This window comes from Myotis yumanensis, unplaced genomic scaffold (genome assembly GCF_028538775.1).
Source record: "Myotis yumanensis isolate MYYU_CA2020_CCGP unplaced genomic scaffold, mMyoYum1.0.hap1 SCAF_1, whole genome shotgun sequence".
Classification (NCBI taxonomy): Eukaryota; Metazoa; Chordata; class Mammalia; order Chiroptera; family Vespertilionidae; genus Myotis; species Myotis yumanensis.
Window position 1 is genome coordinate 163,601,109 of NW_027223752.1, and position 9,044 is coordinate 163,610,152.

Below are 9,044 nucleotides of genomic sequence, written 5' to 3' on the forward strand. Positions count from 1 at the left end.
GGAGGTACAGAGATAAACAGAGGAAATGTGAGAATATCAAAGCATATACGACACGACAGGTGAGGGGAGGCAGAGATGGAAAGAGAACCGACATGTTCATGTTCAAAAAGAAGTCTGGGAGAGAAAAAAAAAAACCCAAAACAACAAAACAAAACAAAACTCAAGGCAGAGGAAAAAAAGGGTTTCATACAATACAGTATTGAAAAAGTAAAAGGAACACACTAATGCATAAACTGGTGGCAGGTAAGTCCACAGTCCATTGTGATAGGTACTCCCAGCATCAATAAGGTAGGTTTCTTCTCATCTGTTATCTCAGGTTATTTACAGATGTGATAACAAGAGTCTCTCCCAGGAGGGCAGGCAGGCCTCAATCCCTAGCTTTTGTTTGTGCCATGTAGGCATCTAACTTGGCACCCAGGTGTCCTTTTGTTTTTGACATATTTGCATCCAACTGGCTGTCCAGCTACTCCATGGTTAGTACAGGGTGAGCAGCAAAGGCACCTCTTCCTCATCCAGGACCTTGGCCTCTGCCTCCAAAGCCCTCTCTTCCCTGACCTATCATACTCCAATTTCCACCACCAATTCTACCGCGACCCATAGCTCCAGGCCCTAGGGCCCCTCTCCCAGGACCTCCACGACCTCCACCGCCACCTCTTAAGCCATTGGAAGAGCTATGGTTCATTCACCTTGGAGCAGGTTTTGACCTGAGTAACATCCTGCCCCTCAGTAGGGTTCTCACAGCATACCCCCCACGCAGTCTTCCCTGGGCAAGCCTCTCTGGATTATGGGCAGGCCTTGTCCTCTGATCACTTCCCTGGCCAGGGCCTCTACAGGCTGGCCTGTGCCTGGCTGTTACCCTTACCCAGATGCTGCTTAAGCTCTTAGTTGCTTGGCACCACCCTCCGGACGTCTAGCCACAGCTTGGACATATCCCTCACAGCCACTGTCTGGACTTGCATATAAAGTCTGCTTAAGGTTTTTTTGTTGTAGTTGTTAATCCTCACTTCAGTATATGTTTTTATGATTTCTAGAGAGAGAGGAAAGGAGAGAAAAACATCAATGTGAGAGACACGTCCATCGGTTGCCTCCTGAATGCACCTCAACTGGACTGACCAGGGATAGAATCTAGGTACATACCCTTGATCGGGAATCAAACCCATGACCCTCTGGTGTGTGGGCCGATGCTCTAACCACTGAGAAACACCAGCCAGGGCTTGGTGATGCTTTAAAAAAAAAATATTTTATTGATTTTTTTTACAGAGAGGAAGGGAGAGGGATAGAGAGTTAGAAACATTGATGAGACAGAAACATCGATCAGTTGCCTCCTGCACACTCCCTACCGGGTATGTGCCCACAACCAAGGTACATGCCCTTGACCGGAATCAAACCTGGGACCCTTCAGTCCTCAGGCCAACACTCTATCCACTGAGCCAAACCAGTTAGGGCTGGTGATGCTTTTTAACACAACTTCCAATGCTGAGTGTGCAGCCATTTTCAAATCCCAAGGATGGAAGAAAAAGGACACCAGTGCTCCTCCCAAGGGTGCCATCACGGCTGTGGCAGGCGGGCGGGACCTGCCGAACCTGAGTTGCTGGTGGTGAGGCCCAGGTTAACTTGTTTGGCAGTTATTAAATGTGTAAGTGGTAGACTGCTAGATTAGTTCGTTGTTGACTGGCTGTCTGGTCAGCCAGTCTGCCTGCTCACCTAGCCTGCCCTATCTTACCTTTCCTCTGTCCTACCACAGCCACTGCTGCCAACTCCTGCTCGGTGTCCAAACCTAGACCAGATTCTTGAGGGTAGAGACATGCTTTTTTGCAGTGCTCCTCGCCTAGACCATTAATTCATTCAACAGATATTTTCAGAGGGCCTTCATTATGCCAAGCACAAACAGACATGAACCCCAATCTTATGGAATATAGTTTTATGGGAAAGACAACCATTATTCAAGAAATCATGAACAGTTACATGAAGGAATATTAACAAAGTGCTAAGAGAGAAGGGCCTGCATTTAGACTGGGCCCAGGGAAGGCTTCTTTGAGGGAGTGACATTCAGGGACCAGTATAAACAGGGCTAAACCACATGAAAAGGCAGGGAGATAAGTTTCCAGGAAGACAGAGGTAGAAGAAAAGTTGGTCTGTTTGAGGAACTGAAAGAAGGTCTGTGACATGAAGCATGACCTAGAGAGAGGGGCTCCCTACACTGACGCTCAGGAGGCAAGCTGGGCTGTGCAGACTCGCAGGCAGTCCTAAACTGGGCTTTATTCCAAGTGAAGGATTATGAGCCAGGGAGGGACACGAGCTAATCAGTCACAGGCTTTTTCAGGCCGCTACATGAGATTTACATGAAGGGAAGTACAAAAGTGGAAGTAGCAAGACCACTTAGAGGTCATTATAGGAATTCAGGCAAGAGAGTGGCCAAGTCTAGGTTTGAAAAGTGTTCAGCATTTCTGGTCCCACCTGCTGTTCTAGAACTTGGCCACTCCCTGTGATGAGGCGGAGTCTACTTCCTTCCCCTTAAAATCAGATTGTTTGGTTTAAGATTATTGGCCAGCATTCGTGGACATGGACAACAGTGTAGTGATTGCTTGGAGGGGGTGAGAGGAAGGGTGGGTAGAGGTGCAAGAGGGCACAGAGGGGATAAATGGTGATGGGAAAAAAAAAAGAAGATGGTTGGCCAGCCCTGAAAAGATGGAATGTGGGGAAGTGAAAGTGCTTGGCTCTCAGCGAGGTAAGAAAGGTGACCAGCTTCCGCCTGCCGCCTTGTGGCCTCCCCACCCCCCAAATTCTCAAATGCTCATCCTGGGAACCAGTCTCCACCCTGTGAAAGCTCACATTATGGAGAGACCCTGGGGAGGAGCCCATGTGAAAAACTCAGGCTCCAAACAAGAGCACCGTGGGGCAAATATGAGTCACCCATCATGCCTGGTCTCAATCCCTGACCCACAGAATCCATGAGTGTGATGAAGTGCTGTTTCACCCTCTTAAACTCTGGGGTCAGAATTACGTAATCACAGCACCTGGAACAAGAGGATACTGGCTAGAACAGTGATGGCGAACCTATGACACGCGTGTCAGAGGTGACACGCGAACTCATTTTTTTGGTTGATTTTTCTTTGTTAAATGGCATTTAAATATATAAAATAAATATCAAAAATTTAAGTCTTTGTTTTACTATGGTTGCAAATATCAAAAAATTTCTATATGTGACACGGCACCAGAGTTAAGTTAGGGTTTTTCAAAATGCTGACACGCCGAGCTCGAAAGGTTCACCATCACTGGGCTAGAACTTGTATAGTAGCAGTGGACATGGAGAAAAGTAGACCTATTTGAGATGTAGAAAGGAAATAAAACTAATAAAATAGTCATGAAAAGGACAGCAAACTTCTAAATTACGAAGGTTTGAGTGAAGGCCCATTTTTTAAAATTTTTCTTTACAGCCCTGTCCGGGTAGCTCAGTTGGTTAGAGCGTTGTTGGATACACCAAGGTTGCAGGTTGGATCTCTGGTTAGGGCACATACAAGAAGCAACCATGAATGCATAAATAAGTGGAACAACAAATTGATGTTTCTCTCTCTCTCTAAAATCAATTTTAAAAAGTCTTTCTTTACATCTTGAGACCTCTGTTTACTTGGTTTAAATAACCTGATCTCAGGGATTGGTAAAATTTGTATTTTTAATTCATTAACTTCTTGGCATGAAGAAAGATTGAGATCAAGTGTTCTTTTTGATAAAGGAAATGGAGGTGCCCGAGGAAGGAAGGAGAAAGAAATACATATGGTGCCTCCATAACTACTCTGACGTCAGCCCTTCCTCTCAATCTTGCTGCTGTTAATGGTGATGTTTTCATTCACCTTTGACAAGGAGTCTGTGCTGGTTGTTATACTGTTATTAATGACACAATGGCTAACATTCACTAGTGCCAGGCATCGCAAGCACTAGCTCAGGGGTGGGGAACCTTTTATAACATCATTTGTGGGTCATACAAAATCAACTTAAAAACTGCTGTATTTGGTCAAACATTTAATTAACTTACTAATGCCCTGGCATGGCCAGACCAAATGATTTCTTGGGCCTTATACGGCCCGTGGACTGGACATTCCCCACCCTTGCACTAGCCCATCTCGTCCTCACAATAAGCCCGGGAAGGAAGTGCCATCGTTGCTCCTTTGCAGGAACCCAACAGCAGGGAGTTGAAGTAAGCCACTTTGGGTCACAAGGCTGGTAGCAGTAGTGCGGGGAACCCCATCAGGCTCTACGTAGCTGCAGACTGTTCCTCCTTCTGACACCATCTTCACAGGTGGCCTCGGGTTCCTCACAACTTCAGAAGCGTTAGTAAGTGGCTACTCTCTGCTCTCTAGAACTTTACACCTGAGATTAAGGAGTGTGTGTCTCTGCTAAGGGAATGTAGCAGGACCCTAACTGCCTCCCAACTTTGCTTCTCTTCTAGGATTGTTAAGCTTTGGCCAAGGGGACTTGAATGGAAATGATGTACTTGCCTTCTTAAAAAAAGGGGGCATGACCCACCCTTGTCCCTTTTACTGACCATGAGCAATCCTGGCCCCACAGAAGAGGGCCCTGTGCTCAAGATGGCAGGACCACCAGGAGCCTGGCTCACTGACCTGACTCACACCAGGTTGGTTTTGCCCAGGCTCTTACGTGGAGAGAATAAACTCATGTTTATGCCACTGCTATTTTAGGCCTTAGCTATAGGAGCAGAATTTATATCCTAACTAATGTAGGCTACCAAGGAAGTGTGAATAGAGTGCTATGGAAGCTCTGAGAAGGAACAATTATTTTCTGGAGTATTTTTCTTTACTTGCAGACCTTTCTTACTGAGCAATTTTTGTTCGTCTAATGTTAAATGATAAAATTGAGTTAGCTAAGCGTGGGAAGGATGTGAGAGACCAAGAGCGATTTTCCCAGGGGCAGGATTATCCGCAAGGTGGGTTTTCTTCCTGTGTCTTTTACGTATACCTGAATCTTAGTTGTGAATTTTGAGCAAAACATGGAAAATAAGCCGCCAGATGAAAATAAACTCTAAAATTCTTGATAGCTGAGTTATTACAGTAACCTATACCATCCATGTTGTCTGTGTCTTCCCACTCCAAGCCTTTTAGTTGTTAGCCTTGTGTAATGCCCATACCTATACAAGAGGCTTTTTAGAAAAAAAGAAGATATATAGGTTGTCTCTGCAATGCGATAGTCTGGTTTTCTTTTCACTTCTAAATGTATACCAACAATTTTATAGTTACTATCTCAATTTTGTGTAGAGATAATTAACTCAATAGAAAAAGGACTTTTACAAATCAACAAATTATCAGTCAAAATATAATGCAATCAACAATAAGGATAAATTAAAAAAAAACGCAAGAGGATTTCATAAAAGATCCCAACCTATGGCCTCTTTGTATCCAGGCACTGGTTGGTGCCCTGCCACACTGACGCTGCACTTTGGCCAGTGGGAGGGCAGTATCTGCCCAAACAGAGCAAAGATAAAAAAAGCTCCGGAGTCTTTCTCGTTCCCCTGCCACATTCATGAAAACAAGCCTAGGTCAGCCTAACAGAGGAAGAGACCACAGAGGGGAGGCACAGCGAACTCCATCCCAAGCCAGCCAGCTCCAGTGATCCACAAGCTGACTGCAGACGCATGAGTGAGCCTAGCTACTGGCAGAGCTTGGCTAGGACCAGAAAAACTACCCAGCTGGTCTGTAGGCTCTGAGAAATAATTAACAGCTGTTGCTTTAAGCCACTGAGTTTTGGGGGTAGTGGCTAACGAATACAGATAAATATAGGAAAAAAATAAAAACGGCTAACAAGCAAATCTAAAGATTTTCAAGCTGATTCGTAATTAAAGAAATACAAAACTAAATCAATGAGATATTATATCAAGTCTGTAGACATGAAGAGTGGTAATGCACAGCTTTTGTGAAGGTGTGGAGGAATCAATAATTTTATATTTTATACATGGTAGATTTTGGACATACCAAGTCTGGTGGGTGGGCATGGCACTCAAGATCCATTCCAACCTCCTTTTTATGCGATTTCATACATTGCAGAAGCCTTCAAATTATCACATTTCCCAGGGTCTCTTACAGCAAGCTTTCTGGATATGAACTGGGTTCTACTAATGGCTTGTTTGAAGAGGAACCCGTATTCCTGGTGGCAGACAGTGCTGGTCCCCAGTCTACACCAAGCAGGTCAAACTCGTGGCCCGCGGGCTGCATGCAGCCCACAACAAATATTTTTGCAGTCCAGCCAATATAACAGCATGTAAGAAACATTTTAATAAAAATTTTGTAACTTAATTTTTACAATATCTTGCTATACATAATTAATAACAAACTACAACATTCACTAATGACTGATTACTATAATCGTGTTGCATTCATTTCCCTTACGCACCTTACGTGCAGGTGCACCATTTCTCTCCACTAATACTAGCAGCAAACATGTTAGCAGCCGATTGCCACATCATTAGTCTTGGATTGACTTGTTTGGTGTGCGCAACAGGAAATATTTTGCTTCAGAGAACAAGAAAAATAGGTTTATTTGCGTTACGCTTATTAATTTGTGCAGTTATTCAGTGTCTGGTAAATTAACGTTCAAGAAAAATATTAATTTTTATTAAAATGTTCTATTGTTTTATGTTAACGATGACTCGTTTATTTCAGCCCTTTGTATTCAGCGTGTCTATTGAAATAAACCAACGTTTCTATGAAAATTGAAGCTTTTGTTTTTTTTTGCGGCCTACATAAACTTAAACCTTATTCATTTGGCCGTGTTAGCCTTTGAATTTGACATACTTGGTCTACACTGATAGCCAAGCTCTGGGACTTCTCCTCCACTCCCTGAAGGTCTCTGGGGCAGTAAAACTCTGCATGAGGGACAATTAGCACTGCAACCTTTGTTTCTCTTATTTCAAGTGCCCTGGGTATGCCTCTAGGCCTTGAGTATGCACTCTTTGCAAGCCTAGGAAGAAGCAACAATAGATTAGCTGATACAGGCCAGATAAGGCGCAGTGGCAGAACCTGGGTGGCCAATAATATAATTATTCCCCAGTGTTTTTCTCAGGAATGCCTAGGCCTCTCCACATTATATAGTGAATTTCCTTGTCAGGAATGTTGTAAAAGCTTTATGATAGACCTTTGTCACGCACAACAGGCAAATCCTTCCTGTTCAGCTAAGGTCAGAGGCCAGCCCTCACTTATACTTTGTTTTTTCTTAATAAAAAAAACCACATCACTCTAATGGTCTCTTGACCCCCTTGCTGGCTCAGGAAAGCAATTTTAAGAAATCTAAAGACCAAAAAGACATTCTCAGTTAGAAAACTGCGATTGGGTTCAACACATCTGACTACTACAGTATAGTTTTCTCTATTATTTCATTTTCCCCCTTCCCCATTCCTTTATTGTACATAAAGTAACTGATGTATGTGCACAAGCATTTGCATTTTTTTATAACTAAATGGCCAATGGTGTGTTTTGATCTATATAAAATGGAGATGGGATGGGGAAAAAATGCTGGTTCTGTGAAAACATCCCCTTTCTCCATTAGTGGGATGCTTATTCAGCTCTTATCTTTATGTTCCAGTAAGTTATTTTGCTCTGTTTAACAAAATAAGGACTACATAAAAATTCTTGCATACCTTTTTTGGAGAATTTTAATGTTTTTCATTTGTCATTGTAAAACCAAGGACAATTTTATAACTTTTTTGTACGTAGCTGTTACATGTAGGGCAATCTGTCTTTAAGTAGGGATAAATTACTCTAAAAAAGTGAATCCTAGATAGTTTTCCCTTCAAGTCAACTGACTTATCCTATCTAATAAAAGAGAAACATGGTAATTAGCCGTACAACCGCTACCCTTCCCATTGGCTAATCAGGGCGATATGCAAATTAACTGCCAGCCAAGATGGCGGCCGGCAGCCATGCACTGAAGCGAACAGGGAGGCTTGCTTGCTCCAGTGATGGCGGATTCCAACATTCCCTGCCTGACTTGCTGGCCTCTCAGCTGCAACTCTAAGCAACTATGTTGCAAATATAGAAGCTAAACAAAACCCCAGAAACCTGCATTAGTCAGCCGGGCTTCAGCCAGCCGGACCGCAACACTGTATCAAATACAGAAGGTAAACAAAGGCCAGAATCCTGCTTTCAGCAGCCGAGGCCTCAGAGCTAAAGCTGGCCCAGAATAAAAAAAAGAAAAAAAAAGGAGCGGTTGGGAGCTTCAGTCACCCGCCAGCCTGAAAATGGCCCTCAGCCCCTCAGCCAGACTGGCCAGGCACCCCAGTGGGGACCCACACCCTGATCCAGGACACCCTTCAGGGCAAACCAGCCAGCCCCCACCTGTCCACCATGCTTCTATCCTATATAGTAAAAGGGTAATATGCCTCCCGGCACCGGGATCAGCGTGACAGGGGGCAGCGCCCAAACCCCCTGATCACCCTGCGGCTGTGTGTGTGACAGGAGGCAGGGCCACAACCTCCCTATCCGCCCTGCTCTGTTCGTGACAGGGGAAGGCGCCCCAACCCCCTGATCAGCCCTGCTCTGTGCTGATAGGGGGGAGCTCCCCAACCCCCTGATCGCCCTGCGGCTCTGTGTGTGACAGGGTGCGGCGCCCCAACCCCCTGATCGGCCCTGCTCTGTGTGTGACAGGGTGTAGCGCCCTAAGCCCCTGATTGGCCCTGCTCTGTGTGTGACAGGGTGCAGCGCCCTAACCCCCTGATCAGCCCTGCTCTGTGTGTGACAGGGTGCAGCGCCCCAATCCCCTGATCGGCCCTGCTCTGTGGGTGATAGAGGGCGGCGCCCCAACTCCCCTATCGGCCCTACTCTGTGAGTGACAGGGGAGAGCTCCTCAACCCCCTGATGGGCCCTGCTCTATGCGTGACAGGGGGGAGCTCCCCAACCCCCTGATGGGCCCTGCTCTGTGCGTGACAGGGGGGAGCTCCTCAACCCCCTGATCAACCCTGCTCTGTGACAGGGTATGGAGCCCCAACCCCCTGATCCACCCTGCTCTGTGTGTGACAGGGGGCGGTGCCCCAACTCCCC

The 9,044-nt window shown here is 45.5% G+C and overlaps 1 pseudogene; it reads right to left on the reverse strand.

Annotated features, from left to right (window-relative positions):
• Positions 1–367: 367 nt before the first annotated feature.
• On the reverse strand, positions 368–4,289 carry LOC139021127 (chromatin target of PRMT1 protein pseudogene; annotated as a pseudogene).
• Positions 4,290–9,044: the final 4,755 nt, after the last annotated feature.